We start from the raw sequence: 24,254 nt of genomic DNA on the forward strand, positions 1-24,254 counted from the left end.
AGAAAACAAAGGCTCTGAATCTTCCAGCAATTTTCCCTCCGTCTGACAGCTAACAAGAAGCATGAGGACACTTGAGCTTCTCTCTGATTCCACTCCAATCTGATTTAAGAGCCACACTTGCTTTTGGAAGACGCCCAGAGAAGGAGCAGGCAGGGTGTTCCGTGATACACAGCACTTGGAAGATAAACATCGACTGGGTTGCAATGACTCTCCTCACAGCCCCTCCCCCAATATATAGCTTTTTGCTCTTAACTTTTTCTCTCTTCTACCTGAAAAAAAAAAAAAAAAAGGACATTGGCATATCACTTGAAAAGCTTACAAATGACTCTTGCAAGCATAATAACACCACTGATCAGTAGGCTTGGAGACGAGGCATGCGCTGGGGATGAAATTATTTTTTCTCCCAAAGGGACAGCACACTTAGCAATAAAGTGCCCATTAGCAAACCCTGCCCAGCGGTGAAAAAGCAGGCTCTCACCACAGGACGAGTGAGGGAGTGTGTGGAGCTCTCGGTTGGAATGCAGAATTATTTTATTATGAAAAGACACTTGAAGTGAAATTTTGCTGAGAGAAGGGCTTACTTGGGAAGGAGAGAAGCACTTTGCACTTAAGATTTCTTTATCGCTATACGACTGAACTCGAAACATTACCCAAAATGTCATTATAGACTTTGCATTTCAGGGGGTCAGGAGTGAGCTATAAAAATTGACTTCATGCAGGCTGCAACTTGATAATCACCCTCTAAATGGATAACCAGTTTCTTTCATCATTCCTAGTGGCAGCTTAAAAATTAACACTCTGTAGAGTTCCAGATGTTCAAAAGAAATAGAAAGTGGAGTCTTCCTTCTAGTCTTTCAAACCCTTCATCCCCCAGAAAGTAAGGAGACTTATGTATGGCTTTCAGATCCTGCCCTTTCTCCTCTAGTGACACACGGCCCTGTGTGCTGGTGGGCAGGCAGTGGGTGTGCTCCCCTCCCCAGCGCTGTCCCCAACACTGCATGCCCCTGTGATGCAGAGGGGTCTGGGCTGCCAACACAGGCATCTCTCTGACTCCCTAAAGTTACTGGGGGTGAGGGGGTTCCTGCAAGGCTGTTGGGACTCCACAGGCCTGAGGGCCGTGCTAGAGAACCAAGCTCAGGAATGCGAAGGGAGCTGAGGGTGGCCCAGCCATCCCACAGGCATGGTGCTCTGTCCCCATCTTAACCAGATAAATTTTAAGTTCCATATTGCATTGAGTTGATTCCTGGCCCCGGGTTTGGGTCTCGACACTCCCTGTCATAGACTGTGGGGAGCCAGGGACTGGCCCCACCCCCTACAAGAGGCACAGGGTAGATCCCAGCCGCCAGAGTACACTGTTTCACTCCTGGTCAGCCTCAAGTGGGACAAGTGACAAGTAAACCACCTTCCGGTTCTTAGGACACTTCATCGGCCTGCCTGCTTGGGACCTTCACGATCTGGTCCTCTCCCCCACATGATGTCTCTCTGTGTTTACCTGGCTGAGTCCTATTGGCCCTTTAGAGATCAGCTCAGATGTCTCTTCTTGGCCTCCCAGGACCCCTGGGCCATGTCTACCCACCCACTCTCCTGGCACCCCCTACACTTCTTCTGCAGAACTGACCACAGAGGCAGTTCTGTGCTTGTGCACTTGGCTGTGAACTTTCCATCTTCCCAGTTAATAAAGTTCATGCAAGCTGAGGCCATGACCTGCTTACTTTGCATCCCAGAGTTCAGCTCACTACTTTCCCTTCACAGGCTCTGGACCCCTAAAGAGGGATGCAAATCTGGGCTCCACCAGGCAACCACATCTGAGGGATTACACCACATCAAGGCGAGAACCCCTTCCTGGGGCTGGGGAGAGGGGAGCAAAGCACAGAGAATCAGTATAGATCATTGCTGATTATTCACTGCTGGTCAAAAGGCTGCAAGTGGGTACAGTAACTGGGCTAGTTTGTTGTTGTGTTACATACCTAGTTATCTAGTTTACCCATCCATCTATCTCTCTATCATTTATCTATTTAGTTATCTATCATACGTACACACAGACTAAAATCTATTAATAATGAAAGATAATCACGTAAGGTTTGAGTTCACACAATTACGAAGTTAAAACGATGATGAGAGTGAAGCAGCCACCGAGCAAGGGGGAACGTGATCACCAATCACTTTTCATTCCCCAAATCCACCTCCTCACCAGTGGGTTACGTCAGGGCATCACACCAGCAGTGCCTTCAGATTCCCATGTGAGAAATATCACTGCCCATTAGTTTAGACCGAGCGTCTGTCTTCGTAACCGGATTGCACTCCTACTTGAAAATGAAAGGATGATGATGCCTCTGTTTCTATGCACTGCTGTGAGGAGAGGAAGAGCGCTGTAGAGACACATTAATATCAGGGAGGAGAAGTGAAGTGAACTTGGAGGAATAATACGAACAACAACCCCCTGCTCTTAGTCTTTTCCAGGTGAATGTCTATAAATGCTTTACTCATTTGATGTAATCTTCTGACATCTCTAGAAGAAAGTATTATAGATAGCCATTTTATGAAAGAAGAAGCCAGGATACAAAAAGGATAAGGGGTTTACCCAGATCATGCATTTGGAAACATCGAGCCTGGATTTGCTCCTGAAGTCTGGCCCGAATCCCTGCCCTGGAATGTACCGCCCATGGCTTCTCCTCTAGCAGGAGCCCCTCGACACAGAGATGTGAAGGCTGCAGGCTGCAGCCTTACGATTCTTGGCTTATTTAGAGGAGCTCTGCTAACCAGGAAAGGCAGAGCTCTCTGTCCATCAGGTTAAGGATGAGAGCGCCATGGAGCATGCATCCCAGTAGGTCTCCAATTCTATCACGCACCAGAATCACCTGGGGGCAGGTACAGCACAATGGCCCACCCTCAGCATTTAAGTTTCAGGAGCTGGGATGGAGGCTTAGCCCTGGCATTCCCAATAGACTTCCCAGGTGATGCTGCTGTTCTGGGGACCACATCTGGAGGACCACTGGTCTTTCCTATAGAGAATTAAAGATTCGGGGGTTACAGAATGGATCCCCAAAGATTTGGGCATGGCTCACTTGCAACATAAGCTTAGACCACTCAAGACAAGCTGGGAAGAGTGGCCAAATCTCCTTATTGGTATCTCTCTCCGCTCCTCTCCCCACCTCACCTCCCACATCCTATGGAGATAAACTGTGGTGAGGGGAGGAGTGAACTGATAGAAGGGGCCACAGGAATTTACATAATTTTGGAACATATGAAACGTTTGTCAGAGGCTTGCTTTCTGGCTCAGGCCTGTGCAGGACATCACTCCATCCCTAAGGTACAAGGCATCATATGGCAGTAACACCAGCTCAGAAGCCAGTGGCCAAATGGTCTCCATCTTAACTGCCGAGCCCCAAGGCCCACGGGCTACAGCTGCCAGAAGGATGAGGCGCTGTGCACATCCCCCTCCATCCTGCAATCTCAGTTTTGCTCATTGCATTTTGTGTGTGTTCCATTGATGCAAGACTCCCAGTTAGAAAACTGGCTTCCTCCTCTGTTCCTTAATCATCATGATCAAAAGCGACCCTATTTGGGTCCCCATGCCTATCTGTTTGTAGGCAAGAATATGACCTAGAAAATAGTTTTCACGAACAACAGAGGGTTTGTTTTCACACTTTTAAAAAAGATGGCTCTTGTTCAGACTTGTCTCGCCATAACACACTGCTGCAGCAATGAGTGGTAATTTCTTTGTCCTGTTGAGCATAGAAAGGACCCAAAAAACAAATACCGTGGGGGCAATCGTGACACTCCTTTGGAAGGTGTTATGCTATTCTCCCATGAATTAATCCACACCTTTATGGAGCATGTACTATCTAAACAGACAAATGGGATTTACGAAGAAGTTGAGGGTGAGACATCCCTCCACAAGTGCATACGGAGACGCAGGCTCCTCTCAACTCTTCTGTTCTTTTATTTTTATCGATGCTGAATGTATGAAAGAAAACCAAACTGTCCCCAGTAGCATGGATTCAGGGCTTCTCAAGGCAAATAATAAACCCTACCAGTACCCTCAAATATTTGAAGTTGGCTCAGTAAATATGGCGTTCAATGCCAACAGCTTCTGGAAGCAGCTTAGAGTACAGACGAAGAATTCCAGAGGGAGAGCACATGGGCCTTTCAACACAACTGCAGACTCAGAGTTACCGTCAGAAACCAGAGAGGGTGAGCCCAAACCTGAGATGAGAATCCTTCTATTACTAAAACCATGCATACACATGGAATCATGCATCCCCAGTGGCTCAGCAGTAAAGAATCCACCTGCAATGAAGGAGACGCAGGTTCGATCCCTGGGTCAGGAAGATGCCCTGGAGGACAGCATGACAACCCACTCCAGTATTCTTGCCTGGAGAATCCCATGGACAGAGAAGCCTGCCAGGCTACAGTCCGTGGGGTCATAAAGAGTCGGACACAACTGACGTGACTTAGCATGCACACATATCTACAAAGACAGTACAGACGATGCTGCATGCGGGGCATTATAGGAGACACAGACAGAAAGAGCAGACTTCTGCGCACAGTGGGGGAAGGAGAGGGTGGGCTGACTTGAGAGAATAGCATTGAAATATATACTTTACCGTACGTAAGATAAGTAGCCAGTGGGAGTTCTATGCATGGCACAGGGAACCTCAAGCCGATGCTCTGTAACACCCTAGAGGCAGAGGGTGGGGGAGGGAGGGAGGTGGGAGAGGGGTTCAAGAGGGAGGGGACACATGTATACCTAATGTTCATGTTGATGTGTGGCAGAAACCAACACATTATTGTAATGTGTTGTAACTCTAATTAAAAATAAATAGAAAGAATAAAAATAAAGAACCCTCACACGCTCCCACTTTGGGGGCAGCCTGTCGCTTGTTAAGCTGCGGCTGACAACTAGAAAAGCCTCTTTCTTATGGAGCTGGATTCCTCCTCTGTGGCAAGGCCACCATCGACCACAGTTCTGGCTTCAGGAGCCGCAGGGGAAATAAATAGCCCTTCCCTTCAAATCAGAGTCTCCCGGAGGCTGAAGGAAGCTCTTCTGCTCCACGGCTTCACCTGGTTCACGGTCAGCAGGTGCTCAGCCATATTTCACTCACTCCCTCGCCCAGCAAGCATGGGGGTCCAGCCTTGCCCAGGCTCCAGAATAGGTGCTGGGGTGGGACGGCCAAGGAGAGAGGCCTGCACAGCCCTCCAGAAGCTTCTGAAGCAGCAGGGGGAACCATGAGATCTTGCCCCTTGTACTATAGTTCCCAGTCCCACAGATTCACCCAGGGAACTTGTACACTAAGGAAGGGAGAAGACCCATCTACATCTTTATTCTTAAAATACTTCCAAGGAGCATTCTGCAGGATGCGAAATCCTAAGTGATGCTCTCAAACAAGAGTCCTATGGCAGAAACTGCCACCACACTTGCCTTTGGAAAGTGACAGCACACGTGTTAGAAATTCTGCATGTTCGTTCGTGCAGCACAAAATAGACTCGACTCTATTTAAACCAGCATCTCCCTGACCTACCTGAACCACAGAGTACTCTCTTTTCAGAGAAGCTTCCTGTTTTATCATTCACATACTTGGATTCCTTGAAACATTCCTGATCTGCTTCATCTCTTAAAAATGAAAGATGACATTAAAGCCCACGTAGGCAGTTTTCCTGCCTGATCCTTAGAGTGGAGGATATAGCCAGCCATGTACTAGAGCCAGGGCCAGCATGAGGGGCAGGAAATGAATGGCAGAACCTCTGACCGGACCCTGAAGAGTCTCCAGGAGGCAACAGGAGATGGGGCAGGCCCACTGGGCCCTTCTGTCCTCGAGATTTGGCTCAGAGGAGCTGGAGACACCATCTGCTGAGACAAACCAGCCACCTGTATGTGACTGTCCCTAGCGATGCCTTTGGCAGTGGAACTTGCTTGGCCCGACTCTCGCTAGAATAACACCAGCAGGAATGAGAATCACTTCTCGCCAGCACCACTGTCAGCGCACTGCACCAGGCCCAGCCTCACCAGCAATCTGTGAAACCAAGATTGGGGAGCTCGAGACAGACTAATGTATTAGTCAGGGCCCTGTTGGTTGAATGTGACACAAACCTGATGCAAATCAGAAACAAGAACATCAAAGGTTCCTGTGACCAGGCAACTTGGGAGGCTCAGAGGCTAGGAGTTGCTGTCAGTGCATGTCCACCTCCTTGGTCTTTGACCTGAGGCCAGTTTCAGGGGTGAGGGGTATGCTAAGAGGGCCCCCAGCAGCTCTGGGGTCACCCTCACTAGCTCCCATTCGGCAAATAGCAGAGCCTTTCCCAAGGGTCCCAGCACAAGTTCCAGGGCTCACTGACTGCTGAGTCTCAAGCTCCTCCTTGGACAAATGTAGCCAGAGTGAGGAACACTACTGGCCTAGCTGGGGCCAGGTGCTCTCTCTGTGCCTGGAGCCAGGTGAGCCTCCACCCAGACCACACAGACTAAGAGGGGGAGCAGGGCAGTCCTGACACGGGTGCTGGGCAAGCACGACAGCAATGTTACCATTGGGTGGAGAGGACACACACAGGCCAGGTACCGGAGGCAGAGTTGCAGCAAGTCTGAGCCTGCCCTCACCTTCCTTGAGCTTATATCCCACTCAGGAGACTGGTGGTAGGTAAAGAACCCATCCAACAGGACACCTTCCAATGGGGAGAATTGCTCTGAAGAAGATTAAACCAGTAACTGGACTGTTGGTAAGAGGCAGGTGGCAGTGGAAGGGTCTTCAGTGGACAGGCAGGCAGGAGGAGCTGGTGTTTGATGGAGGAGCCAGAGCACAAGGGCTGGAATAGGCAGTCAGGCACCTGCAGCTCTACACAGGGCAGTGGGCCCCAGGAGGATGCCCCGAGTCCCCCCAAACCTGGAGGAAGGGCAGCAGGTCTGGGCAGGTTGGGCCAGTTCCCGGAGCCCACCTGCCAGGGAATCTGCCCCCAAGAAAACCAGGGCTGCAGCTGTTTCTGGCCAGCATCCATCTCCCTCTTGATCCTTTAGCCAAAGGCAGGCATGACCATGCTACAGTTGGCCGTGAAGGATCTTCACTAACCAGCCTCCACCCTGAGTGATGGCTTCCATTCCAGACAAATAAGCATGGAGCTCGGCTCTTTCCCAGACAGCCTCCCACTGCAACGTGACACCGGCACATTAAGGCCCATGATGCATGGCACCCAGCCTGCGTATAGTTCCTTTATGGTCTCGTCAGCTGTAACTGGAAGATTACAAAGCCTTCTCCTGTTTTTAAAAACAGTGATTTATTGACCCTCTTCAACCCTTCCTCTCTGAGTATGTGTATTACATGGGCATGTTTGGCTATAATTAAGTTCCTAGATTGCTGTCAAGCCAATTGCTTTACCCATCCAATCTGTAATAACGCATTTTATTGTCTCTTCTTATTTTTAATTAAGATAGAAGTAGATACATTCCATGAGATCAAGAATGGAAATAAAACAGGCTCCTTTTCAATCTCAAGTCAGTCAACTCCAGTTGGTTGACTCCCCATCCTATCTCCCTGCCCCTGGTTCTGCTGCTGGGAGTGAGAGGTGGGGGGAGGTCAGGGATATCCAGGGACTTCAGAACCCAGAGGGCCCCTGGGGGTGAGGTTTCGGGGCAAACCATATAGAAGACCCTGGGAGCCCATGTTCTTCCTCCTCCTTGCTATCCTCACGGAGCCTCTGTCTCCCTCTCAGCCTCACATTTCACCTTCCAGCATCATAGCCACTGGAGGCACAAGGCTCCGAAAGGGGGAGAAAAGAAGCCTGTCCCATTCTACATGCATGTACAATAAGTGCCTTCATTCACCTGGACTGTGTCCCAGGACACAAGACTCCCAGGGCTAATGCTGAATGCATGTGTGCTAAGTTGCTTCAGTTGTGTCCAACTCTGTGCGACCCCAAGGATTGTAGCCTGCCAAGCTTCTCTATCCATGGGATTTCCCAGGCAAGAATACTGGAGTAGGTTGCCATTTCCTTCTCCAGGGATCTTCCTAAACCAGGGATCGAACCCACGTCTCTTACATATCCTACAGGAGGCAGGCAGGTTGGTTCTCTACGCTACCTGGGAAGCCCCTAATGCTGATTAAGTCAAGTAAACCAGTATGAGTTGGTCATCCTGATACACACATACATCTGCGTGTGTGTGTGTGTGTGTGTGTGTGTGTGTGATAGAGAGAGAGAGAGATCCACAGGTAGAAAGTCCAGACCTCCAGGGTACATAGGACAGGAGATGTGGTTCTATTTTAACCCAAATGGTCCACGATGTGAAAGAACTGAAGCCTTTCATATGCTCATCATGACAGAACTCCTCAAAACAATTCCAAAGAAGGACTGCAGAGCCTGAGAATACCTCTCCATTATGTTCTTAGCCAAAACAATGAAGCACAGAGAGGTGTGAGCTTGTAGACCTTTTTTCATATTTTCAAAAAGGTATTTGGAGCTGAATCTATGTGTCTGTGTACTAACGACAGGAGTGAGTGGACAAGTTTCTCTGCTCTAAGTCAATCCTCATTCCTATTTAGGAACCATCTTTCCTTGCAGATGTGGGCAATTTAAAGGATCCATCAGGTTTTGTTTGGTCAAAGCAAAGGCATCTTCTTGTCTATCTACTTTTTCTTCTGATGTAGAAAGTTCCCTGAATCCCCAGCCGTATTTTCAGACTGAATAGATACTGCTCTTAGAATTGAAAGTCTCAGGTACCAGGTAAGAAAGGTTCATGTCCATTGAGTCAGTGATGGAATCTAACCATCTCATCCTCTGTTGTCCCCTTTTATTTTTTATACTCATGGTTCATTGACAAAGTCTGTTCTTATAATCAGAAAAAGGACACACAAGATCCTTGGGGTAAGTTCCCCTCCCCTTTTCTCAGGTTTTTTGGAAGCAGAGCATCATCACTTGGACCTGAACAGGAATGCCCTGTACAAGCATGTGACTGATAACCCCTGGGACCCCTTGTGGGCAGGATAGCACAGGAGAGCACAGGTCACCACTGCAGCAGGGAAGATGAGCTAATGACAAGTATTCCATTAGCCTTAGAGAAACAAAGCAAAGCGCCATAATTTATAAACAGAAAATAAATGTCGGTTAGCCAACAGATACGCATTATTGTCCACCATCTTGATTAATTTCTGGAAATCTCTTCAGATATTTTCTGCTGTTTGAATTATGGGAATTCATTCTAAAGTCTTCAAATCTTGTTTTCTCTTTCCCCACCACCTATCTTTATAGGTAATTTCTCTGACATTTATCTTTGTGGACAATTCAAGTACTTCTTGGTATATTTCTATTCCCAAAGTCTTCAAAGGCCACCATTTCTTCTTATTTTTGTTCATGGCTTGTACCCTTTAGCATGCTGAGTTTTTGATGTCAGGTATCAATTTTTAACTTTTAATTCTGTCTCCAGGAAGTAATGTAAAGAGAAATATAAAGGTTAAAATAATACTTCTCATAAGCGTACAACTGCAAATTTCATGACTAAAAATGGAAAATTAATAGTACCTTTTCCTTTTAACTCTTAATGTGGGAACCGGTTCTTGGTTTCTGCATGTCACCAAGGTCCTTGTGGGAGAGAATTTCACAGTTTTATGGATTCAGTATCTGGGACAGGAGCCCTCCTCAGCTGGAGCACAATGATGCTACGTGAAAAACAGTCCTTTCCATGCAGTGCTTTCAAATGCACTCTGAACGTCTGTTTTTCACCCTTTAAAGATTTCAGATTTTTAAATGTGGGACCAACTGTGGCCCAACTGTGGCTATGAAGGAGAGGACAGAAAGGTGAGTAAGGGAATTTCTATGGGTAATTTTTTTTGAGATATTGTATCAAAGACCCTCAGACAGAAGGATGAAGGGGCTGGGAACAGCGCCTTGGAATTCCCATGTCTTTCTAGAGGTGTCAGGGTTCCACATAGGAATAGGCCCTGGGGCTGGAGCAGCAGAGACGGGGGTGGGAAGACCAGAGAAGGGGCAGGAGGTGGGAACACACAGGTGCCACCACTGAAGGAGCCCAAGGCTTCTCAGAACAGCAACAAGGAGATCTAATGGTGGGACACACACGTAGATGCTATCATGCAAAGCCCTCCAATCCCCAGACAAACAGAGCTCCTGTGAGTGGGGTGGGGTGGTGGTGGCTGTGAACCACCAGATGTCGCAACTAGGGCAGAGCAAAGAGTGAGTGAGCTCAGGGAAGGAAGCTCTGAGGAGGGAGACTCTCGGGAGGTGCAATAAACCACAGGGTCTCCAGGAAGGAGCCAGGAATCGAGCTGGTGTCCAGGTCACACTCCAAGTCCTCGGAAGCCACTTGGGAGCACTGCGGACACTGCTGGCGGGAGGGGGTGGGGCAGGTGAACAGCCCATGCGCTTTTGGACTCAGAGTAGAAACAGGAGGATGACGGTGATGACCACTGTTTTCCTGGTTGAACCTGGACACGTGATTTCAGAACTGCTCTGAGAGGTGGGACTTAAGACGACTCTCCCTACACAAGCGGGAAACTGAGGCTCAGAGAGAGTAGGACCTGCACCCAAATCACACAGGCAATGAAGCCTGAGCAAGGATTCAAACCCACCTCTCTGGGACCCCCCAGAGCTCGCTCTCCATCTTCTCTTCCACATTCTACCTGGATGCAGGCCTGGATAAAAGGATGTAGATGTGAGAACAAGCCCTCCTGAAAACTTGTTAGCACTGTGTAAGTGGTTAACCCCATCCGGTGGGCAGACTGCTGCCACCATCGAGTATTAAACAAGTGAGCACATATAGCATCCTGATATAAACATCATCCACCAGCTTTGACAGTCACTCCCAAGCTGTGCTTAGGGTGCCTGGGTGTGCGTGTGGGGGGGGGGGGGTCATCCAAGAAAGCAGCAGAAAGCTCCTGGATTGAGCCTTTGATCTCAGCAGGTGCACACCTGGGCTAAGCAGTGCCTGCTGGATTAACACAGATGAAGCTGAACACATGTGATGCCACCTTTGTTGCAGGTTATGATGAAGATTCACACTCACCACCTGATTAGAGATGGACTATTAACCGATCCACTTCTCTGGGTGGGCTACTTCTTCTTGTGCATAGTAATTCAGAGAAAATAGGGGCAGAGGAAAAAATAAGAAAGAAAGTATTTAGCTTTTATGTTTTGTTTTTAGTAGACTTTTAACAATCAACAAATCCAGCAACCAGGCATAGAAGAGAGGCTTATCCTTTTGGGTCAAAAGGTCTGGATCTGACCCATTTCTCCACCTGTGTAAACCCATGCTTAGCATCCCTAAGCCTCAGTTTCCCGAACTCCAGATGTCCAGCCCATCTCTGGCTCCATATCTCACTGCACAGGTCCCCACAAATCTAGCCGGACAGGTGCTGAAATAGCAGGGTCTCGTGTTTACACAAGGGACAAATCATCAATCACGCAGACCTGATACCTGTGCCCGAGGATGCAGAAGGGAAGGGGCTTCAAGTGAGCTCTGTTCTCATGGCCCCTGTCCCACCCAAAAATCTCCACCCTTCCACCCTTCCGTTCTCCTTCTGTCCACATCTGTGGCTTCTCAAGCCTCCCCACCTCCCAAATCAACAAGTGGAAGACTGTTCAATGTCCCTCACTCTCGTGCCCACTTCTGTCCAGCCTCACTGACCAAGGTCCTCCTCCTACAGGCACTACAGCTGGTTGACCCATCACTTCTCAGTGACCTCTAGGGATGGCTTGGAGCCAGCCAGTGGAGGGAGTGTTTACACTGGAAACTGGCAAACCCCAGCCTTCAGGTTTGTTGACTTTTCTTTTCAGAGAGCTGGATTACCAGCAGCCCCCTACACCCCCAAACAGCTTTCCAGGTGGTTCAGTGGTAAAGAATCTGCCTGCCATGCAGGAGCTACAAGAGACGCAGGTTTGATCCCTGGGTCAGGAAGATCTCCTGGAGGAGGAAATGGCAACCCACTCTAATACTCTTGCTGGGAAATCCCATGAACACAGGAGCCTGGTGGGCTACAGTCCATAGGGTCACAAGGAGCTGGACATGACTACACATGATCACACTTGCCCCCTACACCCCAACAGGACTATCTGAACTCAAGCTGTCATCATCTCTCACACGGACCACTGCTAGAGTTAGCCATCTCGGCTCCCATTCCTGCCCCTCCCCGCACACTTTCTTTTCTGCAGCTGATGAGAATTTTAAACCTAATTTGTGCTGTAACTTCCTATTAAATTTGGAAGGGAAAAAATCTGAACTCCTGCCTTGCCAACTACATCTGCAGCATGGGCCCATTTATCTTCCTTCCCTTGGTTCCCTGTGCTTGAACCACACTGGCCTCCATTCTGTGCTGGGCCATGACGAACATCTCCAGAACTCAGGACCTTTGCACATGCCCCACCCCTTCCTGGAACATGCTTCCCAGCACCTCGCCTGCAGGGCTCGAGTGCCAGGCCCTCACAAAGTTCTTCCTTGACCAGTGTTCTAGTGAATGACCACACACACACAGGACAGTTCACCTCTGCTTCTGCTGATTCGGGTTAATGTTACAGCACTTGCACAGTCTGTAACTCTATTTGCTCACATATTTGCTTATCTTCTGAAAACTCAGAAACAACTGTAAGCCCCCAAAGGAGAGGAGCTGTGTCTATTTTATTCTCGCAGGTATCACTATAGGCTGTCACCCCATCAACTCTCAAATCAATGTTTATTGAATGGATGCATGAAGGAGCATGTTCTCAGCAGATGTGAGAGACTAAGACTCCTGAATCTGGGGTCCAAGGCTTCAGGCAAGTTCTCAAGGATTCCTCTGAGGTCACGTGGAAAGTCCTGTGTGTCTGTGGATTTCATTCTCTGTGTCTTTGTGTTGTTCTCTGAAAACAGCAGGCTGCTGTGAAAACCATGAAGGTTTTACTGGATTGTCATTACCTTAGAATCTGTCCCCACCCTTGCACTCAGCCGCCCCCTGGACCCTAAGCTCAGCCATGTAGCAGAAACAATCAACAGCTTCCAGCAAAGAGTTCCCTCCTTGTTTCCTCGGCAGCTCTCTACAGGTCAGCTGTGGGTTCTTTAGCTCTGCCTGTCTGTCTTCTGACACCTATAGTTGTGCAGAGACAGTGTGGGACTCCCAGGAGAAACTAGCTTCCGAAAGAACAGCTCAAGGCACGCACGTTCCTGTTGAAAGTTGACACAGCGCTGGCCTCGTGGTACATTTGGCCAAGCCAGAAAGGACCTGACATTCTGTGGCTGTCCTGGCTTCGGAGGGACACAGGTTGGGGCCCTGATATTCCAGGAGGTAACTAGGAGCCCAGGAGAGTGCAGCATAACAACGGCAGCTGCTGGCCAGGCTCCACAGTGGAGCGCCCTGCCTCTCCTCTCAGATCAATTCTTAACGCCCCGATTGATCTCAACTGGTTTCCTCACTGAAAAGCAGCAGGGCCAGAAGAAGTGGTAAACATTCCCCCAAATAAAAGAATACAGTGAGGCAATGTGAGCAGAGACACATGAAAATGAAAAAAAGGTTTTCTCTAAAAATCAGAACATGTTGATAACAACAGCAGATAATGGAATAGCATTATCTTCAGAATGCAAAGGCACCAATTAAATCTCTGATGGGCAAAATGTCCCCACTGCGAGGGATGCGCACAGAACCTCCACACAGATTCTCCTCTGTTGGTCTGATCTCCTACCTCTGTGATTATGGAAACTGCAAAGACTTGGCTGGGGGTGGCAGAGACAGCACATCTATTAAAAACCTCTTTTTAAAAATGAGAAAAAGTGAAAACAGGACCCATGAGGTACTGATTACAGTAGAGTGCCTGACGTGGGTGGAAGAAGAGAGAATGCATTTTGCCAAACACAGAACTCCTGACCTGTGGGCCCCTGGGGTCTAGTTGGGGTTCCTGTTGGATGAGGAAAATTGAACTGCCTATCTAGAATGTTCTCCTTTGACACACGTTGGGTCAATTTTTCCTAGCAGGAACCATATTTTTGCAATAATGCATTTTGGTTTTAATTTATCTTTGTGAAAATTGAATACACTTAAGTCCCGACTGCTCCCCCCTCCCCATTTTTGAATACTTGATGGGTGGGAGTGGAAACACCCTGCTATTTTAAAGCCCTTAGCAATTTTCTGAACCATCTTTGGGAGGGGAGACTGCTTTTTTATTTCAGAAAAAAAAAATAAAACATTTCAATAAGCCCGTTGATTTTGTAAAGAAGAAGCCAAAATCCTCTTTAGGAATGGAGAGATTCCCAACAAGTAGATGTGAAATTGCCCTGCATGATAATGTGAGGGATAACATCATTCTGGACAGAATTTACCTCTGACTTGATGGCCCATCCTGGGAGATGTGCCTTGGATTGTGTGTGTCTGTGTGTGTCTGTGTGTGTCTGTGTGTGTCTGTGTGTGTGTCTGTGTGTGGTGAAGGGATGGGGGTGCTTTTCTTTCTGTTGGTTCCAAAATACCCAAAATACTTCCACTGTTAGCAGGTTGGAAGAAGAATCTCGGGACTGGTGGACTAGCTGCAAGTACATGGTTTCAGGTTGACAGTTAAAAAGAAGCCTGTCCAGGGGGACCCACTCCCATGGCGGAACATGACTTGAAATTATAGACTTTGTTCAGCTTCGTCCTGTCCCTTCAAGCTTTCAGTGAAGTTTTGGTCAACATTAAAATAGTCTGATTTCAATCCCATTTTGAGGAATTAGGGGGGAAGCTTAAACTACATGTAGAATAAAGACATACAGGGAGATCAGCAGCCTTCTGGAGAAGATAAATGCAAAGTGCTGATGACCAGGGGAAGGCCAGAGCATGGTTCTGAGAGTGGACATCACCTTGTAGAATTCACATCACCTACTCCCTTCTTTGCCTTCATTCTCCTGCCATCAGCACTTCTCTTTCTTGTCTGAACACTTCTGCAAGCCAGAATTAGCCAATCAGAATGCTGTATCCCAGTGCACTAGACTCAATCCTAGGCCAATCAGAACCTTCCCTAGGACTTTCACTGAAACCATCCGATGTTGGCTGAGATGGTTGCTGTAGCGATGACAGAAACTTAGAGGGGCTGATGGTCTGCTCTGGTGCCACAAGGGGGAGTTCATCTGAGAATGAAGAAGGGCCAAGTTATTTATTCCTCTGGTCCCCTCTCTTCTCCAGTGCTGCAAGTTGGCTGCATCCTTCTTCTGAAGCCACCATTTCTGTTAGGTGACCACTCCATACAACATTGGCTCCAAATAGTCCTCTCTGGGATCCTATAACTGCTCCCTCCTCCTGCTCCTTCAGGTCCTAGGATGGAAGCAGTCCTCCCTGCTATCATCAGCCTGGGATTTCCTCAACATACTACTGTTGGGACAATTACTCTTTAGTACATTCTCCTGCTTGGCCAGTTTGTAATCCATATCCTTCCTGGACTCTTATTCATATCCAGGTGAAGGTCAGGATTTTATGGCCAAAGAGATTCATGTTTTCTTGTCAGCTGGACAATAACAGGAGCTGTGAGCCCCAAAGAGTGGAGAAGTTTCTTGCCATTTCTGTTAAACTCATGATAAACACAAGATATCAGGTCTAGTCTTTGCTCACAAAGCCTCATGAATCCTGAGGAGTAGCCACATCTTTTTGGAGCTGCCTCTGAACTGTCCTCATCAGGATGCTGACCAAGGGCTTGATGCGCTGACTCTTGAAAACCAGGGCTGGGAAAGTGACAACAGTAAGACAGAGGAAGAGAAAGCCCCTCACTCATACCCTCACTCAGCAGCAATAATCTGGCATTTATCCATGAACAAAAGTGCCTTTGTGTGAGTTTTGGGATCCAGGCTGGAGATGATGAAACCTCAAGCAGTCCAAGAGCCTTTTGAGAATACAGCGCCAGGTAGCTGACTCTCTGACTGTGCTCTTGACTACAGACCCAGACACAGCTCCATTCCCCTGAGGACTCAGCTACAGTCTGTTAGTCCTTTGTTCTGCCTTCAACACTATATGCCAAGAAGCCTGGAAGAAGTCACATACACCTGTACATTGACTAAAAGAACCACAATCTCATCTGAAGTGGCCAATAATCTGGCTCTGCCAGCCACACAGCAAGATCAAGAAGGATTTATCCCTGGGATGCAATGATGGTTCAACATATGCAATCTGGTAAGGCGACAGAATAAAGACCATACGATTATCTCAACAGATACAGATAAAGCATGTGACAAAGTTAAACAATTTTAAGATTAAAAACCCTCAATACATTAGGTATAGAAAGAAAGGCATATATGGAAAACCCACTCCTGACAAAAGCTCTTCCTCTGAGATCAGGAAGACAAAAATGCCCACTCTCACTCCTTCTATTCTACACAGTGCTGAAATTCTAGGCAGTGTAATTAGGCAAAAAAATAAATAAATAGAGTATGTACAAATCATGAACTAAGAAGTTAATTTGCTTCTGTAGATGACCTGATCAAATATATAGAAAATCTCAAAGACTCCACATTCACACACCTTAAAAATCTGTTAGAACAATAAACAAATTCTATAAAGTTGCAGTATACAAAATCAACATTAAAAAGTCAGTTGCATTTATATACACTAACAATAAACTATCTGTAAAAGAAATAAAAAGAAAAGAAAACCCATTTATAGTAAGATCAAATGCAATCAAATAGGAATAAATTTAACCAAGGAAGTGAAAGATACATACATTGAAAACTGTTAAGATATTGATAAAAGAAATTGAAAAAGACATAAACAAATGGAAAGATACATCCATTTTCATGGATTGGAAGAATTAATATTAAGTATTCACACCAAAGTCTTCAATAGACACATTACAATCCCTATCAAAATTCCAATGGCATTTTTCACAGAATAGGAAAAAAAGTCCTAAAATTGTATGGAATCATAAGGAACAAAAAATGGCCCAGAAAATTCTTTAGGGAGAAGGAAAAAATCCTAAAGCATACACTTCTTGATTTTAAACTATAATACAAAGCTATAGTAATCAAAACAGTAAGGTACTGGCAACAAAACCAGACACAAGAATCAGTGGAACAGAATTGAGAACCCAGAAACAAATCCAGATCAGACAATTTGCCTATGGCAACACATCTGGTACTTGACAGAGCCAAGGTGCTCTGAGCTTTAACATCCACACTGGTAGTTTGCCTGCCTGGGTCAGGTCTCTGCTCTCTAAATGGACCCAGTAAGTGTAAGGTGCTAGCAGCTGAAAAAGACTTGATTCCTAACTCCTTTCAAATAGCCTCATTTAGCTAGGTTTGGGACCAGAGACAGTTTGCAGATGTCTGTAAACTATGGCCCATGGGCCAAGCTGGGTTCATTATCTGAATTTTAAAAAATAATTTATTGAAGTGAAAGCCATCTAACATAAAATTAAACATCTGAAAATGAGCAATTCTGTAGCATTTAGAACATCTGCAGGTTGTGCAATGACTACTCCAGTTCCAAACATTTCTTTCCATCACTTCAAAGTAAAAACCCTATACCCACTAAGCAGTTTCTTCCCATTCCATGCCTGTTTTTGTAAATAAAGTTTTACTGGCACACAGCCACACCCTCTCTTTATATATCATCTATGGCTGGTTTTGTGTCATAATGGCAGAGTTGAGTTGATACAACAGAGATTTTATGGCCTGCCAAGACAAAAATATTTACTATCTGGTCCTTTACAAAAAGTGAGACCCTGAGAGGAACAATTTAGAGCAATCATTTAGATGGGGGTTGGTATCCTCTCGTCTCACTTAGCCACATGACCTTGGGAGCATTCCTTTACCTCTCTGAGCCTCCCTATCCTTTTATGCAAAGCAGGCAACAAGCCTGTACTCTGCACAGAAAGCACCTCAGCACCTGCCTGGCATGAAGCAGGCAACCCCTGTCAGTCAACACTATTATCTTGGCATCCATACCCTTCCAAGCTCCCTCTGAGACTAGTAAGGAGAGACCCTCCTCCCAACTTTACTGTTGGGGATGAGGGCTTGGAATGGGTGAGGATTTGCTCAGGTTACAAACCAGTGACAGTACAGCAGAGTGTCTTGGGCTCATCCCCTCGCTGTCCACAAGCCTTCGTGCTCAGGGCCAGGGAGCAGAGAGAAAGAAAATCCAGCCCAAAGATCAAAACCCAAGGCCTCCCAGCAATTTCCCAGCTCTGGGAAGTGAGTAAGCACATTCAGGTATTGCAAAAAATGTGTCTTGTTTTCTGGAGTGGTTTCATCTCATATCCCAAATCCTATGGATGTCACTTGCAGACTGTCCACTTTAAAGAACCCCTTGCCTCCTCGAGGTGGAGGCAACGAGGAAGCAATGTGTTTCTACATCATCAGTGCCCTGGTCTCAGCAGACATTCCTTCCTCCGTGGTCACATTTACAGATTAAACTCCTCCAGAAAACGGCCCCTCTCCACTGGCTCCAAGCTGAGCTGGCTCCTGCCCTGTGTGAAGTCTTCAAAGCCACTCTCAACACATCTTTACATCCTCTCCCAGGGCCTTGATGTCTTCACAGGGCAGCTGCTCAGGTCTCGGGGCTGAAGCTGGCACTGTGTGTAGTTCAGAGAAAGGAGAATCCAGCTGACTCTGCAGAAAGCCACGGTATAGGGGGTTAGCACAGCAGTCAGAGCCCTGCTCCTCACCAGCAGACACAGGAAAGAGCAGCTGGGAGCTGGCAAGTTGATGCATGGCAAGGTCTATTCTCATGGCATCTGGGCTATGGCGAGGGCTGGAGGTGACTCCATGGAATTTGACCTAAGAGCTGAGAAAACCACAGAGAGTAGCTCCTGCCTCTGACTCTGCCCTCGCGGTGTCTGCACACAGGAAAGCAGGAGCTGTAACATTTCTAAAGTTCTTCCAGCCAGAGGTGCTGGGCTTTGATTTACACTCGATGAGCCTCTTGTCTCCTTGTCTAGGACCCACACAACTAAGCAGCTGGCTGGCTTGCTCTTGGAGTTGATTTAAGTGCTTGAGTAGTTCAAGGTATAACAACCATAATTTTGATTCTTTGACTAAGAAAAGCACACAGATTCCACGTTACTCTAAATTTCCCTCTGAAGACCCCAGCAGGGGTTGGGCTGACATGATTTGTCTTTCCTCAGTGCCACATGGGCAGGCTCGGGATCACAAATCACTGTGTCTCACACACAAACAGAAATGGACTGTCTCACTGTTCTGGGGTCCAGAAGGGCAAGATTAGGGTGTCAGCAGAGTGATTCCCCTTGGAGGCTCTTTCCCAGTTGCTAACAGCTGCCTGCTGTCTTCAGTGTCCAGTCTCTGCCTCTGTCTTCACACGGCCATCTCCCCTCTTGCCTGTCTCAAATTACCCTCTCTCTTCTCGTCTAAGGACACCAGGCATTGAACCTGTTTAGTCACTAAGCAGTGTCTAACTCTTTGTGACCCCACAGACTGCAGCACACCAGGCTTCCCTGTCCTTCTCTATCTCCTGGAGTTTGCTCAGATTCATGTCCATTGAGTCAGTGATGCTATCTAACCATCTCATCCTCTGCCTCCTTCTCCTTTTGCCTTCAATCTTTCCCAGAAACAGATTTGTTTTTATTTTTGTTTTTGTTTTCCAGTAAGTTGGCTCTTCACATCAGGAGGCCAAAGGATTGGAGCTTCAGCTTTAGCATCAGTCCTTCCAATAAATATTTGGGGCTGGTTTCCTTTAGGATTGACTGGTTTGACTTCTTTGAAGTACAAGGGACTCGAGAGTCTTCTCCAGTACCACAGTTTGAAAGCATCAATCTTTCGGGGCTCAGTTTTCTCTGTGGTCCAACTCTCACATCTGTAACTGGAAAAACCATAGCTTTGACTATGCAGACCTTTGTCAGCATAGTGAACCCTCTGCTTTTTAATATGCTGTCTAAGCTTGTCATAGGACTACGGCCCACCTTAAAATCAGGATGATCTCATCCACAATCCTTAATTTAGTTGCATCTGCAGAGACCCTGTTTCCAAATAAGGTCACTTTCACAGGGTTAGGATGAGACATATCACTTTGGGAAACAATGTTCAATCCACAGAGGGATCTATTAACCACAAGGTATTGCAAACAAGCTCATTGTTCTGTCCTCTGAGAAAAGGACATTTGCTCTTATAGAAATGGAGAGACCATGAGTGGAACAGAGAAATTAAATTCCAGGCCAGGAGTATAGCCAGGCTGTGTCCTCCCAACCTTGCAGCTTTCTAGCTGGATGACCCGCTGACTGGTCACCAGCATGTTGCGTTGTGTGGTTCAGATAACATTAAAAAGGAGCCAATAGGTTTGTCACAAACCTATTGCCAACAGAGAAGAGAATCCATGGTGTTACCCAGCAGAGAACAAGTTCAGTAGCTGCTGGATGTCCTCCTTGTCTTCCCGACGGGAAAGAGTGATGGAAAGAAGGATGACGTAATCTCTCAAACCCTCCTGTTTATTAGCGGTGAGGTCTTTGATTTTGTTTCTGATCTGAGTTAATCATTTATTCATGAGCATTTGAAAATTAGACACAGGCTAATTGAAAGCTCATCAGAAGAATGGGTTCCATGCTTCTCACTAATTACTAGGAGGCTGGGGTGTTCTGACAGTGGTAAGAGGGGAAGCAGACTGATTCTGCAGACATCGGTGAGGAATGAACAAGCTTAACCCCCTCGGGTCTGAATCTCTTCCCCTCTACAAGGGCTCACTCTCAAAATCTTCCCACTTCCTGACCCTTCCAGAGGTCATGCTCAAAATATCTAAACCCTACATTCAGGAGTAGGGTTTCCAGATAAAATGCAAGGCACCCAGCTAAATTAGAGTTTCAGAAAAAAAATAACAACTGATTTTTAGCATAAGTATAGCCTAAATATTAGGCTTCCCTGATAGCTAAGCATTGGAGAAGGAAATGGCAACCCACTCCAGTGTTCTTGCCTGGAGAATCCCAGGGATGGGGGAGAATGGCGGGCTGCTGTCTCTGGGGTCGCACAGAGTCGGACACGGCTGAAGCGACTTAGCAGCAGCAGCAGCAGATAGCTAAGCTAGTAAAGAATCCATCTGCAATGCAGGAGACCGCAGTTCAATTTCTGGGTTGGAAAGATCCTCTGGAGGAGGGCATGATTTTCCACTCCAGTATTTTTGCCTGGAGAATCCCCATGGACAGATTGGCGGGCTACAGTCCATGGGGTCACAAAGAATTGGACAAGACTGAGCAACTAAGCACAACACAGCACATCCTATTACATGGACATAGCTATACTTAAAAATTTCTTGTTATCTAAAATTCTAATTTCAGTGAACACTCTGTATTTTTATTTGCTACATCTGGCAGCCCGAGAATGGAGCTCAGCCAGAAACAGCCAGGCCAGGATCCTAGAATTCCAGAGATGGACACCTCCTTCTCTCCCACCCCACAGGCTCATCTTGATCCATGCCACTCCCCCTTAAGAGATGGAATCAAACTCCACTTCCTGTGAACTGAAGATGGTGGCAGGGGAGCAGGACTTGTAAGTTGCTTATAACCAGTAGAAAGTGTCAGAAGTGCCACAGTGTGGCTTCTGAGGCATGCGGATTCACATCACTAGCTGGGATACTTTCCTTAGAGCCCTGAGCTGCCAGGTAAGGAGCTCAACCACCCTGAGGCTGCCATGCTGTGAGGAACCCCAGGTCACATGGAGAGGCCATGTGCAGGTATCCCAGGTGAGAGCCAGGGTTCCTGTCGTGGTCCCAGGTAACAGCCAGCATCAGTGGCCAGCCACACGGGTAGACGCCTTGGGATGACTCCAGCCCCCAGCTGTCGAGTCACTCCCAGTTTCTGAATCCTCCCAGCTGAGGCCTCTGCGTCGTGAACTACACGTGCTCCAAATGAATGTCTGACCCCAGACTGTGAGCACTCACAACTACACCAGGAGGTTGCGTGTCACAGCAGAACCAAGGGTCACTCAGGCCTCTGGGTGTGTCCTATTGGGCACCAATTCAGGTCACTTTTCTTCTGCACAACAGCCCTTTGTCCTGAACTGGCTGATGATAGGTAGAAGGGTCCCCCAGAGATGCCCACAGCCCAATATCCAGAGCCTATGAATGTGTCTCCTTACGTGGCAAGAGGGGATTAAGAATAAAGATGGATTGAAGATGGTCAAACAGTTTTTAAGAGAGATTATCCTGGATCGCCTGGGTGTGCCTAGCGCAATTACAAGGGTCCTTATCAGCAGAAGATGGGAGCAGAGTGGAAAGAACCAGAGAGATGGTGATTGTGCAGGAGCTCTGACCACAGGCGCTGGCTTTGAAGATGGGGGGGGGGGGTGGCCGTGGGCTGAGGCATAGCTCCCTGGGAGCTGGAAAAGGCAAGGTCTCCTCCGGAAGCCTCCAGAAGGATCTTAGCCTTGATAATACCTGGATTTTAGTCCAGTGGGTCCTGTTTCACACTTCTGACTTCTAGAACAGCAAGAAACTAAATGTGAGTAGTTTGAAGCTACTGAGTTTGAGGGGCTTTGTTATGGCAGCCATAGGAAACAAGAGTTCAATGCCATTAGGATTCCAGATAAAGAATGAAATGTTGTAATTATGTCCATGCAAAAATGTCCCCTGTCCCTGGGGACTGACCTCTGCTTCCTCATCTGTAGCCAGCACTGTTGCCACATTCAGCTTTTAGATCTTTCCAGTCCAGTTTGTCCACTGGACATCAATGCCTGCCACCAGGCCCCCTCCCTCTAACTTTTACCTCCCCTAAGGTTTCCAGTTCTTAATGGGCAAGGAGATGATCAGCTAGGAGCAGGCCAGTTCCTCTCACCTGTCACCTGCCTTCCCAGGTGACCCACCTGGCTCCTCCCACTGTCTGCTTCTGATACTTCACTGCTACCAAGGACCTTCCACAACAACCATTCACGTCTTCTGTATTTTCCGTCCAGATTTCAACAGCCTTTTCAGACCATTTCCATTGGCTCTTGCTCTGACAAGTTAGAAGCAAAAGCAAAACATATAGTCTCATGGGCCTCAGGGCATTGTGAAAGCGGCTATTGGAAAAACTAGACTCAGCTCAGCTCAGCTCAACTCAGTTGCAGAGTTGTGTCCAACTCTTTGTGACCCCATGAATCGCAGCATGCCAGGCCTCCCTGTCCATCACCAACTCCTGGAGTTCACTCAAACTCATGTCCTTCGAGTTAGTGATGCCATCCAGCCATCTCATCCTCTGTCATTCCCTTCTCCTCCTGCCCCCAATCCCTCCCAGCATCAGAGTCTTTTCCAATGAGTCAACCCTTCACATGAAGTGGCCAAAGTATTGGAGTTTCAGCTTCAGCATCAGTCCTTCCAATGAACACCCAGGACCGACTTTCTTTAGAATGGACTGGTTGGATCTCCTTTCAGTCCAAGAGACTCTCAAGAGTCTCCTCCAACACCACAGTTCAAAAGCATCAATTCTTTGGTGCCCAGCCTTCTTCACAGTCCAACTATCACATCCACACATGACCACTGGAAAAACCATAGCCTTGACTAGACTGAACTTTGTTGGCAAAGTAATGTCTCTGCTTTCAATATGCTGTCTAGGTTGGTCATAACTTTTCTTCCAAGGAGTAAGCATCTTTTAATTTCATGGCTGCAGTCACCATCTGCAGTGATTTTGGAGCCCAGAAAAATAAAGCCTGACACTGTTTCCACTGTTTCCCCATCTATTTGCCATGAAGTGATGGGACCAGATGCCATGATGTTCATTTTCTGAATGTTGAGCTTTAAGTCAACTTTTTCACTGTCCTCTTTCACTTTCATCAAGAGGCTTTTTAGTTCCTCTTCACTTTCTGCCATAAGGGTGGTGTCATCCGCATATCTGAGGTTATTGATATTTCTCCTGGCAATCTTGATTCCAGCTTGTGCTTCTTCCAGCCCAGCGTTTCTCATGATGTACTCTGCACATAAGTTAAATAAGCAGGGTGACAATATACAGCCTTGACATACTCCTTTCACTCAAAGAAAAATGAACGCAGCTCCCAAGAACATGCAAAAACAGCTTAGTTTGTCAGGAGACAACAAAAGGCACAAATTGGGTTCAGCAAGGCCACCAATAAGATGGTTGTAAAACACATGCATCCCCCAAATTTGTAGGTTGAACACACTTGGGCTCCATCTTTCTGATTTCAAGTATAAATGAGGAAAAAGAGCTATTTTCAGGCAAGAGCCCCATTCATTATGAACTTCCTCTTAATTCAGTCCATAAAAATGTAAAGGGGTGAAATCATTTACAGATTTAGCTGTTTACACACAGCAATCATCTACTAAGATGTATTAAAGGAGACCTTACAAGGCACTGGTTTCCAGTCTTCATTCCATTCCCTCATGCCTGGTGAAAATGGACATTAAAGGTCAGTT

The sequence above is a fragment of the Ovis canadensis genome, chromosome 13, assembly GCF_042477335.2.
Source record: "Ovis canadensis isolate MfBH-ARS-UI-01 breed Bighorn chromosome 13, ARS-UI_OviCan_v2, whole genome shotgun sequence".
In the NCBI taxonomy this organism is placed as follows: Eukaryota; Metazoa; Chordata; class Mammalia; order Artiodactyla; family Bovidae; genus Ovis; species Ovis canadensis.